Raw genomic sequence first — 24959 nt, 5'->3', positions numbered from 1 at the left:
GACAGCTGTGAACTGTTTGGGTGAGTTGCGGTTAAGTGACTTAGACCCTTGGTGATGCTGCAGCAACCGGAAGCGGGCTACCTCTAGGTGGGGGAGGGAGCACAAGCTGCAAATTGAAAGCGAAGTTGCACCGTGCCGCTCCGCCAAGAATTACTGTGGCCCTGCTCGTCCGCAGCAATTTGGGAGCTCGGCGCATCGCCCCCCCCCCCCTTTCCCCCCTCTCCACCAACAGCTCTTAGACGCTCCCGCGACCTGCCACCCCCACAGCCAAGAAACATTCGAGCACAGTCATTAGCGAAAGTGGTTTAATTTCACCGAAAACAGACGCGGTACGTCTCGGCTGCTGCCTGCCTTCGTTGGCCCAACAAAACAATACAATTGCGCGGCTTCCTCGAGGAAGAAATGCGGACTAGGTAATGGCCTCTGCTAGGGGCCGTAAATCCGCTAAGGTGCACGGCAGAGATCAAAAGGTACAGCCGCAGCGAACGCTCTTAACAGCGGAGGTTGTACTGGCGCAACTGTAAATGCACAGACATTTTCTACTCTTTAAGCGACAGTTTCTTGCAGCTACACAGCTCTCCATATCTGGTGTCCACTATTTCAGTTTCATGATTTATACCTTTCAAGTTGCGCATTTACATATAATTATAATGTATTCGCTTCATACATTTACACTACTGTTAGAGAAAATTGCAACACCGCTGAGTGATGCGATTATAAAGAAATTTCATCCACAGATTGTGGACATGACAATACACAAATGGATACAATGATGAAACTGTCCATGCACTTTCACCATTAGAATTCAATACGATGGGATGCTGCCACGGCCGGCCGTTGTTGCCGAGCGGTTGTGGGCGCGTACGTCCGCCGCTCGTGGTCTCGCGGTAGCGTTCTCGCTTCCCGAGCACGGGGTCCCGGGTTCGATTCCCGGCGAGGTCAGGGATTTTCACCTGCCTCGAGATGACTGGGTGTTTGTGTTGTCCTCATCATTTCATCATCATCCAGGAAAGTGGCGAAATTGGACTGAGCAAAGATTGGGTAATTGTACGGGCGCTGATAACCACGCAGTTGAGCGCCCCACAAACCAACCATCACCATCATCATCGGTTCTGGGCGCTTCGGTCTGGAACCGCGCGACCGCTCCGGTCGCGGGTTCGAATCCTGCCTCGGGCATGGATGTGTGTGATGTCCTTAGGTTAGCTAGGTTTAAGTAGTCCTAAGTTCTAGGGGAGTGATGACCACAGTAGTTAGGTCCCATAGTGCTCAGAGCCATTTGAACCATTTTGAACAATTTTTGAAGCCGCCACTTTCTGCAATCCAAGCTTCTAGACATTTTAATATGAAATCAGGAGCTGGATTTCCTACTGGGGAACGGAGAATGTTGCTCCAAATGTTTGTGACTTAATTGAATTATGTCTTCGTTCGAGCTATTTTAAATGCAATGGTGAATTCTATGAATAGGCTGACGGCCTTGCTATGGGCTCACCCATTTCCCCACTCGTAGCCGACGTTTTTGTGGAACATTTTGAGCAACAGGCATTAAGTAGTGCTCCTTTGAAGCCTTCTTGCTGGCTCCGTTACGTGTACGATACATTTGTTATATGGCCCCACGGCGAAGACGAACATCATACGTTCCACAAATTCTTAAATGGAATTCACCTCAAAATCAAATTTACGTACCTTGGAGGTTGAGAGTGAGGTCCGTCTCCCGTTTCTAGATGTGTTGGTATACAGAAGGTCTGATAACACTGTAGGTCATGGAGTGTATGGAAACCCGACTTACAGAAACAGGTATTTACAGGGTGTTTCAAAAATGACCGGTATATTTGAAACGGCAATAAAAACTAAACGAGCAGCGATAGAAATACACCGTTTGTTGCAATATGCTTGGGACAACAGTACATTTTCAGGCGGACAAACTTTCGAAATTACAGTAGTTACAATTTTCAACGACAGATGGCGCTGCAAGTGATGTGAAAGATATAGAAGACAACGCAGTCTGTGGGTGCGTCATTCTGTACGTCGTCTTTCTGCTGTAAGCGTGTGCTGTTCACAACGTGCAAGTGTGCTGTAGACAACATGGTTTATTCCTTAGAACAGAAGATTTTTCTGGTGTTGGAATTCCACCGCCTAGAACACAGTGTTGTTGCAACAAGACGAAGTTTTCAACGGAGGTTTAATGTAGCCAAAGGACCGAAAAGCGATACAATAAAGGATCTGTTTGAAAAATTTCAACGGACTGGGAACGTGACGGATGAACGTGCTGGAAAGGTAGGGCGACCACGTACGGCAACCACAGAGGGCAACGCGCAGCTAGTGCAGCAGGTGATCCGACAGCGGCCTCGGGTTTCCGTTCGCCGTGTTGCAGCTGCGGTCCAAATGACGCCAACGTCCACGTATCGTCTCATGCGCCAGAGTTTACTCCTCTATCCATACAAAATTCAAACGCGGCAACCCCTCAGCGCCGCTACCATTGCTGCACGAGAGACATTCGCTAACGATATAGTGCACAGGATTGATGACGGCGATATGCATGTGGGCAGCATTTGGTTTACTGACGAAGCTTATTTTTACCTGGACGGCTTCGTCAATAAACAGAACTGGCGCATATGGGGAACTGAAAAGCCCCATGTTGCAGTCCCATCGTCCCTGCATCCTCAAAAAGTATTGGTCTGGGCCGCCATTTCTTCCAAAGGAATCATTGGCCCATTTTTCAGATCTGAAACGATTACTGCATCACGCTATCTGGACATTCTTCGTGAATTTGTGGCGGTACAAACTGCCTTAGACGACACTCCGAACACCTCGTGGTTTATGCAAGATGGTGCCCGGCCACATCGCACGGCCGACGTCTTTAATTTCCTGAATGAATATTTCGATGATCGTGTGATTGCTTTGGGCTATCCGAAACATACAGGAGGCGGCGTGGATTGGTCTCCCTATTCGCCAGACATGAACCCCTGTGACTTCTTTCTGTGGGGACACTTGAAAGACCAGGTGTACCGCCAGAATCCAGAAACAATTGAACAGCTGAAGCAGTACATCTGATCTGCATGTGAAGCCATTCCGCCAGACACGTTGTCAAAGGTTTCGGGTAATTTCATTCAGAGACTACGCCATATTATTGCTATGCATGGTGTATATGTGGAAAATATCGTACTATAGAGTTTCCCAGACCGCAGCGCCATCTGTTGTTGAAAATTGTAACACCTGTAATTTCGAAAGTTTGTCTGCCTGAAAATGTGCTGTTGTCCCAAGCATATTGCAACAAACGGTGTATTTCTATCGCTGCTCGTTTGGTTTTTATTGCCGTTTCAAATATACCGGTCATTTTTGAAACACCCTGTAGATGCCACTTCGCACCACCAACTAGCCCAGAAGCAAGCAGTGCTCAACACTCTGTCTTCACTTGTCTTCCGTATCAGTGACGACGAGAACTTGCAATCGGAGTTGAATTTTTTGAAGAGGACATTGAAGGCAAATGGCTGTTATAGTTATTTAGGCGAAATAGTAATAACGCTAATAAGAATGACGAGGAACCGTCTTGTCACTCCGTTAGGTTACCGTTCGTTTCTGGAGTCACTGACCGCATAAGCAAAATTCTAAAGAGAAATGGTATTCAGACACCTTTCTTTACACAAAAGAAAATGAAAGGTTTTTCCGACGGAAAACGGATGCACCTAATTGCCTCCACAGTGCAAGCGTCTATCAAGTGACATGTGCCTGCGCAAAATGTATAAAGGCGAAACGGGAAGAACTGTTGAAGAACGCATTGAGGAACCCGAACGCCACTTGCGGGCTAAAACAAAGTGCAAATTCGGAAGTAGCGGACATCATGAGAACTCTGGCTCTGACATCGATTTTAATAACCTACGTGTGCTGGTTAAGGAAACAATCATTTATAGAAGAAAGGTCCGAGAAGCGGATGAAATTTCCAAGAATGCATCTACACTCCTGGAAATTGAAATAAGAACACCGTGAATTCATTGTCCCAGGAAGGGGAAACTTTATTGACACATTCCTGTGGTCAGATACATCACATGATCACACTGACAGAACCACAGGCACATAGACACAGGCAACAGAGCATGCACAATGTCGGCACTAGTACAGTGTATATCCACCTTTCGCAGCAATGCAGGCTGCTATTCTCCCATGGAGACGATCCTAGAGATGCTGGATGTAGTCCTGTGGAACGGCTTGCCATGCCATTTCCACCTGGCGCCTCAGTTGGACCAGCGTTCGTGCTGGACGTGCAGACCGCGTGAGACGACGCTTCATCCAGTCCCAAACATGCTCAATGGGGGACAGATCCGGAGATCTTGCTGGCCAGGGTAGTTGACTTACACCTTCTAGAGCACGTTGGGTGGCACGGGATACATGCGGACGTGCATTGTCCTGTTGGAACAGCAAGTTCCCTTGCCGGTCTAGGAATGGTAGAACGATGGGTTCGATGACGGTTTGGATGTACCGTGCACTATTCAGTGTCCCCTCGACGATCACCAGTGGTGTACGGCCAGTGTAGGAGATCGCTCCCCACACCATGATGCCGGGTGTTGGCCCTGTGTGCCTCGGTCGTATGCAGTCCTGATTGTGGCGCTCACCTGCACGGCGCCAAACACGCATACGACCATCATTGGCACCAAGGCAGAAGCGACTCTCATCGCTGAAGACGACACGTCTCCATTCGTCCCTCCATTCACGCCTGTCGCGACGCCACTGGAGGCGGGCTGCACGATGTTGGGGCGTGAGCGGAAGACGGCCTAACGGTGTGCGCGACCGTAGCCCAGCTTCATGGAGACGGTTGCAAATGGTCCTCGCCGATACCCCAGGAGCAACAGTGTCCCTAATTTGCTGGGAAGTGGCGGTGCGGTCCCCTACGGCACTGCGTAGGATCCTACGGTCTTGGCGTGCATCCGTGCGTCGCTGCGGTCCGGTCCCAGGTCGACGGGCACGTGCACCTTCCGCCGACCACTGGCGACAACATCGATGTACTGTGGAGACCTCACGCCCCACGTGTTGAGCAATTCGGCGGTACGTCCACCCGGCCTCCCGCATGCCCACTATACGCCCTCGCTCAAAGTCCGTCAACTGCACATACGGTTCACGTCCACGCTGTCGCGGCATGCTACCAGTGTTAAAGACTGCGATGGAGCTCCGTATGCCACGGCAAACTGGCTGACACTGACGGCGGCGGTGCACAAATGCTGCGCAGCTAGCGCCATTCGACGGCCAACACCGCGGTTCCTGGTGTGTCCGCTGTGCCGTGCGTGTGATCATTGCTTGTACAGCCCTCTCGCAGTGTCCGGAGCAAGTATGGTGGGTCTGACACACCGGTGTCAATGTGTTCTTTTTTCCATTTCCAGGAGTGTATAAAGGCGAAACGGGAAGAACTGTTAAAGAACGCATTGAGGAACCCGAACGCCACATGCGGCTGAAACAAAGTGCAAATTCGGAAGTAGCGGACATCATGAGAACTGTGGCTCTGACATCGATTTTAATAACCTACGTGTGCTGGTTAAGGAAACAAACATCTATAGAAAAAAGGTCCGAGAAGCGGTTCAAATTTCCAAGAATGCATCTAATTTCAGTCGAAAGGACAGCTATAGGCTTGCGGCATCGTGTCTCCCCGTCATCAAGGTCGAGGTGTGCGAACGACATAAACAACGTGCATTTCGGTAGTAAACATTCACCCTCTCTTGTTTTGTCTGTTTCGAATCTAGCCAATGATGACGGCCAACCAATAGCAGTAGGAGGAATTTCAGCCAATAACCGTTCTCCAGCGTAAGTGTGGAATAATGCCTTTCTATCGAGTGACGATAGGCCACCAATAGTATCCACAGGAGTTCAGCCAACAATGCCCCTTCTTCTGTATCAGTGCGGGATTATTAGCCATTGACTGTGGCCCACCAATGGCGCCCATAAGAATTTTAACCAATACTACTACTTCTCCATCACGAACAGGGGAAAAAAACTCCCCTTTATAAGAGGGAGCGAGCCTCGTCTCTGACAGTGTTCTAGCAGTAGTGGACACCGGAAGATCGTGAGGAAGATCCCAGTAGAGGGGTCGAAACGTCGATCATTTTAGACGAAATATAACGCGTCCTAATAACCCAGAAGATTTTAACTTCGATGACAACGGCCACGAAAGCATGCAGACTTACATTGTCAAGTGGTTTGCAGGTGCATGCAGAAAGAAGCAACGGTCATTACAGGAGAACCACAACGACAGTTTGCCGACCAACCGTATCACATGTTCGATGGGCAATATGTCAGGCAAATGTTCTGGCTGGGAGAGTAGCGAACAGGGCGTTCTTCAAAGAATTCTGGCACATTGCTCGCCACGTATTGCTGGTTCTTGTCCTGCTGAAGTATGGCTTGTAAAGCTGCCTGAAGGAGGGGCAGTGCATCGGGCTCTAAACCCTGCCCCATATAGCGGCTGCTTTTCACGTTGTCCTTAATAAGCAGTAAGCGAAGTCGCATGTGACAGTCAACGGCGCCCCAAACTATCACACTTGGGTTTTGTCCGCTATGCTGCCTACCAACAAAGTCTACCCAATTGGATTCACTACTGTAGCGTCTAACAGGTACACGGACATCAATGTGGGATACGTTGAAGCGGGACTCATCCGGAAACATTACATTTTTCCACTCATTACGCCAGTAATGGTGTCACCTGCCCATTGAAGTCTGAATTATTGGTGATTTCTGGTCAATGGACGTCGATGCAATGGCTTGCGAATCACCAATGTAGCCCTCAGCAATGGCGTCGAACTGTCGATGCAGACATGTGCTCCAACGTCGAGCCATCACTATGGACGGAGCTTTTCTGTCGGTTACGGTCATGCACATAAGATGGCGGTCATCTGTCTCTGTTACCACATTGTGTGGTCCCGTACCCGCTGGCCTCTTGGGTATGATCCTCTTGTATTTGCTGGTTTCACACCCGCTTCAATGTAGTATCAGGGTGCCCTGTAAGAGCCTCAACGTCACGGAACAAAAACCTCGTTGCCCTGATGCCAGTCATTTTGTCCCCTTCGAACTCACTCATATGTTGATACTGCTTCCTTTGACGTGGACGAGACGTACCGGCAATTGCTCACACGTTTCCATCTCGTTGACGGCTGTGCATCGACTGACCTGTCCTGCCATACCAAACAGGGCGCTGCTGGGTTTACGTGCACGCCATCTCTCTGCCATTTTAATAACTTATTACTCTTCCACTGTTCTACAGGTCCTCCGATTTTGGAGTTATTCAGACCATTTCTTGTGGTTGCTGCAATTTTCACAAACAATACTGTTTTTATAGATCTAACCGATCTGAAGCAAATGTCTTGTTGACATTGAGTTCGTGCATTTCTCTATACACACATCATCGTCTAACAACGTTTCAGCCATCACGGCAGTTTTATACATCTATTCTGATGAGAAAATCGATAGAATGAAAAAACCCATTGACATTAGTGAATTGTTTGTAGGATATATTGTTACAGCTCCAAGTGTGGGAACAAGCATCTCTTAATTGGCGTATCTGGTCGACTATTCGCCTGTTACTGTCATGAGCATGTATGGAGAGTGGCTGACAGACGTTGAAACTATTAGTGGATCATACGTCATCACAGAACTAGGAGGTCGGAGCCTTTTCCGCATTGTAACGCAGGATAGATTGCGATTTGTGGCTGTGTGTGTGTGTGAAATGTTATGGGACTTAACTGCTAAGGTCATCAGTCCCTAAGCTTACACACTACTTAACCTAAATTATCCTAAGGACAAACACACACACCCATGCCCGAGGGAGGACTCGAACCACCGCCGGGACCAGCCGCACAGTCCACGACCGCAGCGACTAGGCCGCTAGGCTAATCCCGCGCGGCATTTGTGGCTGATCCGACGACGGAGTACATTGCCTGTGCAGGCCCTACGTGTTTCCCTTCTCTTCGTTCACTGTACACTTTTCGATATGAGGCTACGCAGTAGATGACACCCACGAATTCCAACGTTGACCCTAAAACGTCATTTCCGATTGCAATGGCCACAGGATCGATCCTGTCTTATCAATCGATGGAAACACGTTACCTGGTGAGATGAATCACGATTCTTGTTATACCAGTTCGATGGTCGTGTCTGTATATGCAGTCAGCCAGGCAAACAGGTACTCGAAACTTGCACCATATCATGGACACAATTCAGTGGGGATAATATTACGCTATACAGGATATTCACTTCGGCTGACACTGAACCTGTCATACTGTGGTATTTATCTAAGGCATCACTGACTTTTTTCCGTCCATAGAACACGAGTAACGTAATCATACATAATCGGGATCTCTGCGAATAAATTTTCATACGCTCTGTGTCTCGTCTCTTTCGTCATCCTTAACTACCTTATGAGAAGAATATAGAAGGAACACTCATTCTCGCCCATGATATAGTCGCCTTACCTGAGTCCACTCCTACCGCAAGAATCTTACTCTAGAATGATGCCTCTCACAATGTCAAAGAACTTCCTCACGAATCTAGCTACAAAAGACTGTTAAAGACCTATCTCGTAAATGAACATCATTATTGCCCCATGATTTTGAATACACCCTCTACGTTATTAATTACCGATTGTCGCTGTAAATTGTCACACATCCTATGTCCCTAGCTGAAACACAACATAGCTCTCTCCTTTCTTAAAACTCTATTTATTTTGACTCTAATTCTGTAATTTATAGCCAGTCGAAGATATAATGAATTGAGTGTTGACATCAAATCACATTATCTACTTACCATTTTACTGGCACAAATATATCACGTATTTTACAATTTAAAACTTCTAAATCAAATGGTTAAGGATCGTTTGTAAGTTTATGAAAATAATTTTCGCTGATTAATTAATCAAAGTATGCTCTTTTCTGTATTTACGCTATCTTATTTTTGTTTTGTAACTATGTTGCTCATAAAATGTAATAAGCTGTATTTATTTCTGACCTACTTAATTTCAAAAATTTTTTGTGGTCTGATGATATTCTGGCTACGACTGAAACTGCGGGAGAAAAATAATCACCATTTACGATATAGACTGACTGTTTTACGTTAAACTTATTTTAGCTCTTTCTCCATTTCACAATGGAGTTTGCCATTGCTCAAAATATCTTATAGTTACCGTTAAACAAGTCGTATTGTGAGGTCTCGGGTGGAGTAATGTTAAATTCAGTATACAAAATCGTAACAATGTTATATGGTTACTGGACAGTATGTTCGCGCTCTCGCAGCTCACTGAAAAATAATCGCTCTGACCTACCCGAGATTTTATGTACTTTCACTGCTCGTTAAATTGCCTTGCAAACGAGAATTACTATTTCATGAAACAGGGTAGCTTTCAAACAGACCTAAGTAAGCGGTCATAGCCCATAAGCAACTCTTCACAGCTAATGCGTCAGTACTCAAACTCCGGTGGCTTGCGCATTCTGGTCAGTAGCACAAATACACTCCAAAACTCTAACGGCGCCAACAGCATAGAAAACGCTGAAAATCGAGCGATGTATTTCACGGTACTAGTCACCTATACTGCAATCATTACATGCATTTTTTTTCTTTAGAATGTGATATGCTACGGTTGTATTACTTTTGTTCCAATCCGCATATTCATATTAATATTCTTTACAGTTAGGTTGGTGTATAAGTTCGTAGAATTTTTGTTTGCCTTGTTGGTATTCCGATTGCTACGGGTTTATTTATCGATTGTCATTTTTTATTTGTAGTTTACTGTTGCTGCTTGAGTTTACACAGTGTCGTTTTGTCATTTGGATGGTTGTGAGTGGAGTTGTGGACGTTAGAAAATGGAGCGCCAAGTGGAGAAATCGGAACTTTTCCGATATATTATTATGTTTGAGTTTAGTAGAGAGGTGAGAGCAGCGGACGCAGTCGTAAACGTGCGCCATGTGTGAGGATAATGCCACTGGACAGAATACGGCAAGAAGATGTTTTTCTCTTTTTAAGGAGGATCGTTTTGACGTTAGTGACTCTCCACGTTCAGGAAGACCTTTGGGGTTTGATGATCGTTTAAACGCACTAATCCACAATGATTCTCGTCAGTGTACTCGAGAACTGACAAATTTGATGAATTGTGATCATTCCACCGTAATGCGACATTTAGATGCAATGTGGAAGGCGCAAAAATCGGGTGTATGACTACCGCATGCCTTACGCCAACATCTAAGCGACTTGCGGTTGCCCTCGACAGTTGGCTCCTGTACAACATCGACCATTCCTATCGTTTATCGTTACTGCTGACGAGAAATGGTATATTTATACTAAAATATGGAAAAGAAAGCAATGGTTGAGCCCAAAGCAGCAACTTCCCGTACGAAGACCTACGCGCATCCACAAAAGATAATGTTACGCTTCTGTTGGAACAGCAAACAGCAACGGTGTAGTGTACTGCGAATTGCTTCTCCAAGGCGTAACCACCACTACTGGCGTTTATGGTCATCAGCCGAGACGTCTTGCTGACGCAGTCGAAGGAAAACGACCAGGCAGACCGCGTGAAATGATGCTACCCTGCGATAACGCCTGCCCGCATTCTGCTAGGCCGATAAAGACACTGTACTGCAGTTGGATTGGGAATTCATTCGGATCCCACCTTATTCAACTGATCTTACACGCTCAGATTTTCACCTTTTCCGCTCTGTTTCGAATAACGTTCAGGGAACATCCTTTCCGGAACAAGGCTCTGCGAATTCTTCGCCTTAAAACTACGAGTACGTGACTCTACAGTCGCGAGGTCGAAAAGTTATCCCAGAATTGGCAAATTGTTGTAAAGAGTGAAGGAGACTGTATTACTGATAACTAAAATCTCTGTCACTTGTATCTGTTGTGTTTATTATACTTATGGAAAAACTCGGCGAAGTTATGCACAAATCTAAAAATTATCAGTATTATGTTTATGTTTATCTTTCATGGCATTAATTATTACATTGAAAGAGGAATTTGCAGCATTTTTCTGATATAGATGTACTTAAACGAGTTGTTTCCATTACTTTTCCTGTCGTTGTTGTTACAAGGTATGGTGTTTTAGTTATGGTAACTATTTAGTTGAACTGTATCCCAAAGCTTGAATTTGGATAAAAGCATGGTCCAATGTAAAAGAGGACCTGACATCCCTAAGCTGATCAGATTACATATACAAAACAGTTGATATTAATGCATAACAGTGCAGCCTGTAATTTCTTTTTGTCTTCCATATCCTAACGATTTTCTAACATCATTAATTTTGAATCGTTTCCATCTGACACATTCTTCGTTCACATGTCAATATTCATTTCCGATACTAAAGCGTGCTCATTTGTACTTTTCTTGAAATGAGCACCTATGTACAGCAACGTTCGAACAGTAATTTCATCTAATAGTTTAACTTATTGTTATCTGTTTATTTTGTTCTTTTTTATGGTTCCAGCTATTTTCGGGAACATAGAAGAAGTTTTACCTTCGTCATTGCCTTAGTAGTAAGTCATGCTTGAGTAATAAAAGTATGAATGTATTCTGAAATTTCACTATTCACAGCAATTCTAGTTTATATACTAGCTTTCATTGTTTTTAAACTTGTTATTTTGCCCTCATACATTTTTAGATCGTTTTTTAGAAATCCTATCTTCATGCTATACCCTCTTTTGTAGGGTGACTACATTGCCCGCCGACAAGTAGACTTAGTGTGAACATAAACCACAGTAAAAGAACGTGTTTGATTATTTTTATTCCCACTCTGAAATTGGTCTTCCATTTCTGAATAACATAGCTTCCTAAAATTTTTATAGCGAGCGTTCACACGTGTATGTGTGTGTGTGTGTGTGAGAGAGAGAGAGAGAGAGACACACACAGAGAGAGAGAGAGAGAGAGAGAGAGAGAGAGAGAGAGGGAGAGAGAGAGAGAGAGATGGAGAGAGAAAGATGCCTTCTGCTCTGAATTCTTTGGTTCTTTGACCTTGCTGAGCCACCATTTATACAGAGAGACAGTTTCTTGTTGAACAAACTACTCAAAAGATTTATTCGAAATAGTAAATTAACAAGTTTCCTTGCAACAGACGTTGTCGTCTGCGCCAGAACGCTGATTAGTGGATTGTTCAGCTTCCCGCACACTGAACGAAAGTCCTCTGTTCTGCACTCTCTCTCACTCCTTACGACTACATTTCCCACGGCGAAAAAATTTACCTGGGTATTTCCGGAGAGTACCGGAGTATTTTCTTGGGCCAGCTTACGTCCGCCCACCTAATCCTGACATACCAAACTAGTTATCCATTGCTTTATAACACTGCAGCAGCATTTACGTAGCTTGTACTATGATATACCAAATTTGGTTTATTACGTAGTATGTCCCCGACTGAACAAATAGTCCTGTCACGGTCGCCACGTATAACACTCCTATCTGCTACTGCTGTACCATAACCTTAAAGCTGGAAGCAGGTTGTGTAAACAAACTATTTTATTAAAGCAATTATGGTACAACGCAACAGAGCAGTGTTACCCTCTGAGAGGAATTTTGTTATGTTGATCGTGTTGTACCTAATGGAGGTGGCTTATCGGAAAATGAAAGTCAGAATTACACAAAAATTTGATCAGTACAAACAATATTTTTGCCTAGCTGTACTGTTTAAAGAATAAGGAAAACGGTCGCCAGCCTAATTAGGCAAGAGAAAGATTAACGTTCTCGTTCAAGAAAGTACATATGAGTAACTTCAACGGACAAACACACCCTAGACTTGGCTACACGCGTGTGCAATGAACTCTGACACATACATATGTTTACGGTAAGACTGAAGCTAGCATCTAGAGCAGCACAAACTATTTGCAACATTATAACACATACCGAAACACACTATTACTTTCAGGGCTTACACAAACTGAAAGGTCTTTATAACGTCATTATTACTATTCACTGCAGAATCATTAATTGGATATAGGTTAAGTCTCTCTCAGTTAAATACTTTAATATTTTAAATGAAAGTTAATTGGAATCCACTAACAGGTTGCTTCTCACTATCATTTAAATAAAGAAATTATGGTTTTCCTAATTAGTGGTCTTTCCGTTACTTGTTACCGAGCATTAACACAATAGACAAACTGTGGATCCTGTTATACTATTAATATGCACTTCTAATACACAAAGAGATACAAACACTTAGCAAACCTGAGTATATAACTTTTCACAACTGCAATTTTCCACTTTTACTACAGTGAGACACAAAATTAACATAGATGTAAGATACTGACTCACCTTCTGCGATTTACAACAGGCAGTAATGTGATTATTTACTAAGCAAAACTTTATAAGCCTCAGTCTTAAGAACTTATAATTTGAAGTTGGCAACAACACATTAATAAGCAGTTTTACTAGGAAAATTATTTTAATCGAGCATCATTAACGTTAACTCACTCTCTTGCCACATTAACTTTAACTTTCTTTTTACTATGTTCAAGAGCCATCAATTAGCAAAACACTGGGCTTTAATGTTCTTTCAGTAAGGACACTCGGAAATCACTTTTAGTTCAAACGGAGAGGAACCTGAGAGGTGTTATGATAAGGAGAAAAATCAAGGTAGGTACATAAATTCAGATATAAATTACCTTATATTTGAGCACACTAACACATCCATTAAGCTGATCCTTCACTGTACATTACTATAGTGCTCCATTACAGTGATTGCACAATGAGGTGGCGATTGCATGTTGGTAGGTGGAATTGCAGGTAGAATTGCTGGACTCTGTCATTTCTTGGTGGCGATGATAGATACAAATTCCAGAATAGTTCCAGCTATTTATCCATCCGTCCGAGGCATTGGAAAGTAGCAGAAAAAGCCTCTCTCGGAACCAGCACAATATGCATCTTTTACATGGCAGTGCACAGTATGGTAGCTCGTCCCTGACTCGTAGCTCGTCTCCGACTCGTAGCTCGTCCCCGACTCGTAGCTTGTCCCCGACTCGTAGCTCGTCTCCGACTCGTAGCTCGTGTCCGACTCGTAGCTTGTCCCCGACTCGTAGCTCGTCTCCGACTGACTATCAGTTCCACCTTCTCCACCTAGGCCAACCACAATTTGCGCGCGCTACACAGTTCCGTTCCCGAGGGGAACCACTACACCATTTACATACAAACTAACTAAGAACCCTAAGTGAGGATCAGCAATTTACATAACAGCAACCAAATGCATTAAATAAAACAAAACATTTACACATATTGACATTTCTACAAAAAATTATCCACACAAAATTACAATTATATACAGTAAGTTTTGTTCCCTCCAAATGGGACAAAGAGTTTAAATGAAAGATAGGCTACACAGCATAGAACCAAACCATGACATCAAAGTTTGTATAAAGAAAGGAGTATACAATTTTATGTTATCGATTCAAACAAACACATTTACAGAAGCACAGCAATGTAACATTAAATGAAACAAAAGCAAAATAAATCAGTACAGCATTAGAGCTATGGTGTTACAGCTTGTTCTGTGAACTATGTCTTCCTGGGCACATCCGATATGCTGAGGTCGTAAAACGCTATACATTCTAGATTTATTTGTAATGTTCCTACACTATATTCACCACCATGAGTCGCTCCAACAAGTGCCTTTTATATCTGTATTTTTGTATTCTCCGCTACCTTCAATGGCCGTAATAGAGACTGCTTACCTCTTCCATAGCCTAGGCGATTCTCTTCCGGTTATGATTTGCACATTTTCTATCTTCTCCCAGAATAGAATAGAGATTTGTCTCCTTCAGTGCATCTAACTGTTTCTCTTTCATTGTTCATATCTGCTGATGACTAACCTACTCCGACGTATAACAATTTTGCCACATTGATCTTCAGGCTTCCTTCTTCTGAAGCCCTATTCAGCTTCCTCATGCTGAGAGATGGTGAGGGAACAGTAATGGAAAAAGTACTCCTACCCTACAATTATACATATTATTCCAGAATGAAATTTTCACTCTGCAGCGGAGTGTGCGCTGATATGAAACTTCCTGGCAGATTAAAACTGTGTGCCCGACCGAGACTCGAACTCGGAACCTTAGCATTTCGCGGGCAAGTGCTCTACCATCTGAGCTACCGAAGCACGACTCACGCCCGGTACTCACAGCTTTACTTCTGCCAGTACCTCGTCTCCTACCTTCCAAACTTTACAGAAGCTCTCCTGCGAAACTTGCAGAACTAGCACTCCGGAAAGATAGGATACTGCGGAGACATGGCTTAGCCACAGCCTGGGAGATGTTTCCAGAATGAGATTTTCACTCTGCAGCGGAGTGTGCGCTGATATGAAACTTCCTGGCAGATTAAAACTGTGTGCAAAGATGATGTCCTTCAAAAAATTCTTTATAACTGTGAATCCGAGCTGCAACAAGTTTAGGAAACATAGTGAGTTCCTTAAAATGTGATGCTTGTTAGGACGTTTAGTGCAAAGTGCTATCTTCCCACCACACTCATGTGTTCAACAAACAATCGACATGCTAACTTAACCCAGCAAACTACTAATCACAGAAAAAGCTCTGTGACCTCAAAAGGTCTTTTTTTTTTCATGAATCTTCTGATAGTTTTGAAGCGGCCCGCCATGAATTCCTCTCTTGCGCCAAACTTTTCATTTCAGAGTAGCATTTGCAACCTCTAATCTTGGTTATTTGCTGGATGTATTCCTGTCTCTCTTTTCCTCTACTGTTTTTACCCTCTACAGTTCCCTCTAGTAACATGGAAGTTATTCCTATCCCTTCTTCTTGTTAGAGTTTTACACATATTTCTATCCTCGCCGATCCGCCGGAGAACCTCTTCATTCCTTACCTCATCAGTTCACCTAAATGCTTCCGTTCTCTTCTGTTTCGGTTTTCTCACTACCGTACAACGATGTGCTCCAAAAGTACATTATTAGAAATTTCTTCATCAAATTGAGGCCTATGTTACATATTAATAGACTTCTCTTGGCCAGGAATGCCATTTTTGGCATTGTTAGTCTGCTGTTTATGTCCTCCTTGCTCCGATCGTGTGTGTTATTTTGCTGCATAAGTATCAGAATCCCGTAATTTCATCTACTTCGTGATCATCAATCCTTACGTTTTTTGTTATTCTCGTTTCTGCTACTTCTCATTACTTTCGCCTTACTTAGATTTGCTCTCAATTCCTATTCTGTGCCCTCCTGCCTTGTGCAAAACCTGTAATTCTTCTTTCCCTTCTCTGAGGACAGAAAAGTCATTAGCGAGTCACATCATTGACAACCTTTCACCTTGAATTTTAATTCCGCTCTTCAACCTAAGACTGGCCAGGAAGAATCAATGTGCAAAGAAGTAGGATACGCAAGTACTAAGGAATGAGGAGATACGCTTGTAGTTCTCCAATGCTACAAATACTGCTATAAGGAATAGCTCAAAGGCAGTTCAGTTGAAGAGGAATGAACGTCTCTAAAAGGGGCAATAACAGAGGTAGGAAAGAAAAGCTTAGGTACAAGGAAGGTAACTGCGAAGAAACCATGGCTAGCAGAAGAAATACTTCAGCTGATCGATGAAAGAAGGAAATACAAAGGAATAAGAAATACGATTCACTTAGGAATGAAGTAAATAGGAAGCGCAGCGGAGGTTAGGCGAAATGGCTGCATAAAAAATGTGAAGAATGGGAAAAGAAATAACTGTCGGAAGGACAACAATGAAAACAACTTTCTGTGAAATCAAAAACAAGGGCGGTAGCATTAATTGTGCAACTGTAATTCCAATATTAAATTGTAGGAGAGGGACGATAGGTGAAAAGAGTACATATAGGGCCTCTATTAGGGGAAGACTTGTTTGATGTGATAGAAGAAGAAACAAGAGTGAATATGGAGGAGACAAGTTATCCGGTACTAGAATCAGAATTTGAAAGAGATCTGGAAGACTTTTAAGTAATACAGAAGGGATAGATAAAATTTCATCATAATTTCTGAAATCATTGGGGGAAGTGGCAACAAAACGACTGTTTACGTTGGTGTACTGAATGTATGAGTCCAAATCATCATTCATAAATGACTCTACAAGAGAAAAAAATTTTATCCGAATTAATCGCCAGAAATCAAAAGGTTCCAAAACACGCAGCAATCTGCCATTCAATGATAATAAAAAACATAAAAGTATAAATAAATGTAAAAGTTAAATTATGGGCTACTTCATCCTGAATCATTGAAAAATTAATACAATTGCATCTTCTGCCTGGAATTTACGTCGCAAGCTTTTAACGAAATGTAAAAAGATTTAATGACCTTATGTAACTATATCCACCAAGACAGTGTTCTAAATTATTTGAACATGTGGACATTTAAAAAATGAAATAAAACTTGTCCAAATAATGATCAATGTGATAAGCCTCCATTCGGTCAAACACATGCATACTGTCAAAAAATAAAAATAAAGTGTTAAATTACTTGAGCATAATCAGCTCCAGAAAACGATGGAGTGCGCTTTACTTACTTACAATCCTAATGCCTCAGTGTGTAGTGCATGTCCAGTGGTTAATAAAACAATAAACACATGTATTTATACGTAAGTGCTTGTGTGGGCTGATTCTATAGAAATTAGTACGTCGGTCTAGAGCAGGACGAGAATCTCAGGGAGGCAACACAGACATAACGAAGGCCGTGGATTACAAAGCGTTATCAGCTGGCTGAGGCAAGCTGGGACAGTAGGCACGCGACGTGCCGCTTTTTGAGTGATTACTGACAGGCAAGTAGTCTGATCGACCCTTGCCTCTACTTCTCTCCACACTACTTTCTTGGGACGAGTGTTACCTTCAGGACCGATAGCACTGCCGCTTGTGTTACATTTGGAGACTCCTGTCAGCCTAACTAAAGTTAGTTTTCTTCTTTTGACAACCCTGTGAGTCGTTATCTTAAATGAAAGCTTAATCGTGGTATTACTTTTACTATCTATTCCTCAAAATAAACACGGTGTCCACTGCGAAAAAGAATGTCCAAAAAGAGAGTGTCAAATTACTTTGTGTAAAAAAGGAATAAGAATAATTGGCATAAAGACTTCCGAAGCTGGAGAGATTTGACAGCAGTGATGATCGAAGAAAGGGAAATTAGCGGAAGATATGAGTTGAAGTTTGTGTTGGAGAGGGCGTTGGAGTTGTGTAGTCCATGCAGCACTTGTTGTCACAGTGCTGTGGAAGAATAATGGCTAGCATTCCTGCATGGAAAATATGGAGAGCTGGGTTCAAGTCACTGCAGTAGCACAACTTTTAATTCAAAAAATGGTTCAAATGGCTCTGAGCACTATGGGACTTTACATCTATGGTCATCAGTCCCCTAGAACTTAGAACTACTTAAACCTAACTAACCTAAGGACATCACACAACACCCAGTCATCACGAGGCAGAGAAAATCCCTGACGCCGCCGGGAATCGAACCCGGGAACCCGAGCATGCGAAGCGAGAACGCTACCGCACGACCACGAGCTGCGGACTAGTTTTAATTCATTTCTTTACCTTCCATCACTACCGTACATCAAGGTGAGACTCAAATGCCTTGAGGAAAGTTTAGTTATACAGTCCATAGATTTTGTTTGCGATCTCTCCTGCACTGCTAGCAGCGCCATCCCTCACAACAGGAGGTAAACTGCGAAAAGTCTTCCTCTGTGCTTCTTCTTTATCAAGTCCTTGCCTCCATGGATTGCAAAGTGTATTGTTGGTGACTATACTGAAGTTGTTTTCGTGAAGTCTAGTTTCAACTGCTTCTCTGTTTACAGAGTCCCAATAGGTCAATATGTGAGCAAGTATTCTCCTTTCTTCTAACAAAATCTTGTGCTTATTTAACAGCTTGTGCTCCTGTCGCAGCTGATATCCTCCAGTTTGTATCAATCACCTAGTGTACTTGCTGCTACTCTACCATAGATTGCTAGGGACTGCTCCTTTATGTTCTGTGTAGTGCATTCGAGACTTGTTCCATGTTTGTCCCTGGTCATCTTCAGTTTGTTTCGCCTTCGAGGCTTCTGTGTGCGTGTGCCTGTTCATCGTCACTCTGTCGTCGTCTCCATCTCGCCGCCATCTCGTCGCTGTTCCACTGTCGCCACCGCTGTTGCTGGTGCCGCCATCAACGCCGCCAACACCGATTTCATCACCCATTCAACTGCTAACTTCACTGCCCCCATGGCTTCTCCAGCAATGGCCACTGTTTGCACCTGCCCCTGCCAATCGCCTACAACTGCCACTTGAAACACTTACACCTTCCATCAAGCCTATCCCCCTTACCCAGTTCTCTCCAAGCATAACATCCTCAGTAGCTCAGTAGCACCCTCTTCAGATCCAGCACAAGGACCAGCATCACCAAGTACAGCACCAGCGCCAGTATTGCCACCACCATATATTGCCACCATCATACATTGATCCACTTTTGCTATCACTGTCGACTCAGCCAGGTGTTTCTACAGTGGATTCCTGGACTGTGGTATCGTTCTCATCTAAACCCCCTTCAAAGAATCCCATCTTCTGTTTACCCCAGTCAGGCCCACCACACCCTTCTTACCTACACCCATCTGGACGACCGCCAAACACCTCAGCAGTGATTCTGCCCCCACCTGTGATTCCAAAAAGACACCTAGACAAAAAAACACCCATCCTATCTGCCACTACATTTACAACATCATACCTGCCTCCTCTCTCTTCCTGACTCCAGCTTTCTCAAACCCAACCCCCCCTCCCCCCCCCCACCACCACCACCGAAATCAACAAATGTCACTTCCTTAGCCACTTCTCAGATTATCCCTAGAAAGGTCTCTCTCCTTATCTTATCCCCTGATCCAGAATCCATAGCAAACTCCCCCAGAAAATCTCCTGTGTCACTCTTGGTCCCTATCTAATTTCACTCCCTTTGCCCCAACCACACAGACCAACCAAACACAATCTTCTCACCATCACTCCATCCTCACCGTTGTGATCAGAGGGATCAATCCTGAGACCATGATGGAGCAGTTAGAGTCTGAGCATAACATATCATTGACGATTCTCGCCCACCCTTCAAAGTACGCATCTTTGCTGAATACCCATCCACAGTTGACCACATTGTCTGCCAAGGATCACTGATCTACAAACAATGACACACCACTTAGCCATCCAAATCTTGAAATAAATCCTACCACTGCCAACGATGCATAATGACAACGACAACCGAACCGCAAAAGCCCTACTACCTGGACCAAATCTACATCCCACCATTTTCTCAAGTAGTGTCCTAACCACACTTCCCCACCCTCATGTATCACCTGTACCCTACCCCACCTTAACTATTCTTCCAAGTGCAAGACTCTCCCACAGCTGAAGAAATCATCCGCTGTATGACCATAGGCCTTCACAACATTCACCCTTTCCTGAGGCCACACACCCTACACCAAATTTCCCTTGCTGCCTACTCTGTCTTCCATCTCAACACACAAGCCACATATTCTGACAACCAGGTCCGTTTTCCTTCTTTTCACTCGTCTTGACATCCTAGCTCAAACCCACTTGAGCCACACATCCCCTTGACCCCTACTCACCCTAAATAATGCCACCCCACAATATCCACTCTTTTTCAACCAACAAACACCTCTTCATGCACACCCTGATGCTTTCATCCGGAACGAAACCTTGCTCTAAGCTAATCAAACTATTTGCACCACACGACACATCCTTCGCTGAACAGATCACCTTCTCCCTATGACCTTCGGTGAAGTAGCTATTGGCCACCACTAGAAGCTCCCTGTTCCCTCTGCAACACTCCTAGCAAACACTTTATTCTCACTCTCTTTGTCAAAATCATAACTGTGTACCTGTGCCACTATCTATGACAGACTGCATCATCCCATTCCACACGACTTCCTCGCCCACATACATCATACCTTTACAATCCTACCCTTAATATCCATAGCCAGTCCACCGCTGAACTCCAGCAGTGACATCAGTTTACTGACTCTCTCAATGGTTACTTAGTCCTTCTCCCTCTGCATACCTGTCCTTAAAGTAGTTCCACTGCTGATGTTATCCTCACCTGTCCTAACCTCCTTAGGTGCATTGCTGCAGCAATCCTCGACCTCACTGGAAGCGACCATCTCCATGTCCTTCTCATTATTCCCTACACCACACACTCTACCCATGCAACCCACTCCTCCTGCCTCTCCCAAATACATCCTGGACAGTTCCTGCAGCTACTGGGATGCCTAAAGGGAATTCATTGCCACTAAATTCAGAAGATTCCCATGACACCCACCACGCTGTCACCTTCCTGCAACAGACCTTGCCAAACGCCACAGCCCACCATATTACGACATCCCACACTCTCTCCATGTGCTCTCCCACACCTCCATGAATCCTGTAACCTCCACCGATCCTTTCTGCAGACCGATGACCAATACACACTTCACGCCACTGAAACTTACGACAAACGCGACACATGTTGAATGCATGTTGAAAGCCCCATTTTGCTATAAACATCCGAAAGCACTAACACCACACTGAAATCAACGTTTCCAAGTACGGGAAGGCATTTCAGTGTCTTAATGGAAACGCTGCTCCCTCCTACCCCTGCTGCGCGATAACCACCCTCACCCCGATATCCTAAGCAAAGCCAATCACTTTGTGTCCCACCTCTCCGCCACATTCACCATCATAGATGACCCCAACTTCGATTAGTCCTTATTCCTTATGACGAACATACCAATACGTGTGGGACTTTAACTTTTCCCGGCGAATTGAATGTTCAAATAACTGACGGGTTTGGTGCCAGGTAACGTCGTCGACCACCACCGATATTTCGAGAGGAGCACACCCTGCCATTCTCAAGGCACAACTACAAGGAGAAAGCAATGTGCAAGGGAATTTAATACCTCGGTTCACAGAGGAGAAACAAGGAAGATCCCACACTCAGAACAAGTAACCGTAGAGTCAACACACATCCAAAGATAACCAATATCAGAAATATCGAACGTGACTATTAGTCAACAGGTGAGGTAGTACTAATTCTGTCCCTCAGTTTTTTGATTGGAGACAGAGCCGGATTCCAAACAGCATTTAAACAAAATCCATCGTCTCTGTTTATAAGGTTGCTTGATAGTTCGATTTCAACAGCTTCCTTAATAACACTATCCCAATAGCTGGACGTGCAAGCCAGAATCTCCGTGTTGTTGTATTCCGTAGGATGACCGGTGTCAAGGCAATGTTGTGCAATAGCGGATTTGCTCGGCTGTTGTAAGCGTGTGTGACGCTTATGTTCAATACACCGGTCTTCCACAGTCCTGATTGTCTGACCAATATATGACATGCCACAACTGCAAGGAATGCGGTAAACATCAGGCTTACGCAAACCAAGGTCATCTTTTACGGACGCCAACAGGGACTTAATTCATAAGGTGGTCGAAAAACACATTTCAAATCATATTTCCGCAAAATACGGCCAATCCCGCTGGAAATGCTTCCTGCGTAAGGCAAAAAGGCCGTAGACTTAGGTGCCACTCCGCTGCCATCGTCACTCACTCGTTGCACAGAAGGCTGATAGCGCAACGCACGTTTCAGCTGCCTCTCACTATAACCATTCTGACGAAAGGTGACTTCGAGATGTGATAGATCAGCTGCCAAACTTTCAGGGTCTGAGATGACGTGGGCCCTGTGAACCAAGGTACGAAGTACTCCTTCATGCTGAGCTGGATGGTGACAACTATCAGCTCGCAGATACAAGTCAGTGTTAGTAGGCTTCCCGTAAACAAAATGTCCAAACGAACCATCAGTCTTCCTTCTGACCAACACATCAAGGAAGGTAAGACATCCATTCTTTTCAACCTCCATAGTGAACTGAATATTCGATTGGATTGAATTGAGGTGTTTCAAAAACCGGTTTAAATTCTCCCTACTATCAGGCCAAATAACAAAAGTATCGTTGAAACCATCCCGTCTCCTCTATATCTCTTTTGTTACGCAACTTTCCCTTCTAAAATAACCTATGAAACCTTCCCTTAGGATTTCTATCTCTTGCTTAATAATAACAAATGAAATCTTCCCTTCGAAATTAATTCTCTATCTCAATCTTCGCATACAAATTTAAATGCTGCTTATTAAAAGTGATTTTCTTATTATTTCGCCGAAACATAGAATGTGTCCTCGTCGTGGCTCTCACTCTTTACCTGCAATAACCCAAAACTGTTTCTTACCTTTTTTACTGTTATTGGATCGCCAACTGACTGCTACATCGAACTGCGACATGAATATACTTACTCTGTTTTACTGTACTCTATTAGCTGCTGGTGGGCTGTCGTAATAAGTGGCTGTACTTATTACCAAAGCTGACGTTATTCTTTAATAGCAAAGCTGACGTTATTCTTTAATTAATTTGACTGAAGTTACGTAATTCATAGTTAAACTTTTTCTTGACAGCAATAAAATTTTGCAAAGTTTTACGTTGATGGTTTTTGGGATGCATTATAATCAGTAATGCAATATCGCTGGCAAACATTAATTATATTTTGAATAAAATGATTTTAGAAACGTCCAAATGGGACTTACTTTTTACAATAATCTTACAACTATCATTGCGCAAACATACCTTCAGTAGTCTTGAGTTTCTCAAAAAATAATTCAATAATATTAGTTCCTCTTATGATAATAGTTAGCTGATATCTCTGTACATCCGTTTATAATCTCTTGTAAATCATAGCTGGTGGCTGGCAGGCACACCGCTCCTCTCAACCTCTCACTTCAGACCTGTTACCGACTCGCTTCACATCTCGCTTACTACTGACTTCCTACGAACGCTAAAGTGCGGTCTCTCCCGCCAACAATGCTTTCTGGTGCTGAAAATCCCTGCTACCATTACAAAATATATCAATGCGCGGTCTTTCCCGCTCTTTTCTTAAAATGTATCCATACGCGTTCCCTACCACCCTTTTTAAAATTATATAAATGTGCGGTCTCTCCCGCCAACAATATTTTGGTGCAGACGTTCCCTGCTAACACAGTTATTTCCAAAATGACAAATATTAATTATTCCTACTTAATACTATTAACAAAAAATAAATATCTTTCATAAATTGTGGTTTGACAATGGACAATAGAAATAGACACGTCTTACATCTACATATCTGAAAAAACACGCAGGTTTCAAGGTCGCTGACTCCAATGCACGTCCCTCAAAGCCTTGCATAAACAAATTGGCCACAATATGTGGCAACGGGCTTCCCATTGCAACTCCATCAATCTGTTCGTAGTGCTGACCATTGGATAAAAAGTAATTGGGTCTGCACATGTCGAAACAAATTTGTTAACTCGACACCAAACTTAACATCAATTAGCTGCAACGAATCAGAGAGAGGAACGCGAGTGAAAAGAGAAACCACATCAAAACTAACTAAAATATCTGAGTCATTCAAACGCAATCCCTGCAATCGACGTAAGAAATCTGCAGAGCTCTTAATGTGGTGTACACACCTACCTACTAGTGGGCTCAACAAACTAGCAAGATGTTTAGTTACACGAAATGTCGGAGCACCAATATTAGAAACAATAGGTCTCAACGGGACAGCCTCTTTATGAACCTTACGGAGGCCATGTAATCTACCTGATACAGTACAGTAAGAATTAAGACGTTTGATAGTCTCCTGTGATAAAGAACTTTTCTTCAGGAGGTTATTAGTCTTTCTCTCAACACTCTTAGTAGGGTCAGCATCGATTTTGTGATACGCCGAATCAGAAAGTAGACACTGCATCTTTTGAAAGTAATCGTGTTTGCTCAACAAAATCGTGGCATTTCCCTTGTCTGTAGGTAAAATAACAATATAAGGGTCCATTCTGAGTGAACGTAAAGCAGCCGCCTCAGCTGCTGCAATGTTACACTTGGGTGGGCGGGCCCCAGTCAACACACGACAAGCTTCCCTCCTGACCTCTTCCGCAGCCTCGGAAGGTAGTTTATAAACAGCCTGTTCAATAGAACTAATAAAATCAACGACTGGCACCTC

Source organism: Schistocerca cancellata, chromosome 1 (genome assembly GCF_023864275.1).
Source record: "Schistocerca cancellata isolate TAMUIC-IGC-003103 chromosome 1, iqSchCanc2.1, whole genome shotgun sequence".
NCBI lineage: Eukaryota > Metazoa > Arthropoda > Insecta > Orthoptera > Acrididae > Schistocerca > Schistocerca cancellata.
Note: the sequence above shows the minus strand (reverse complement) of the source record.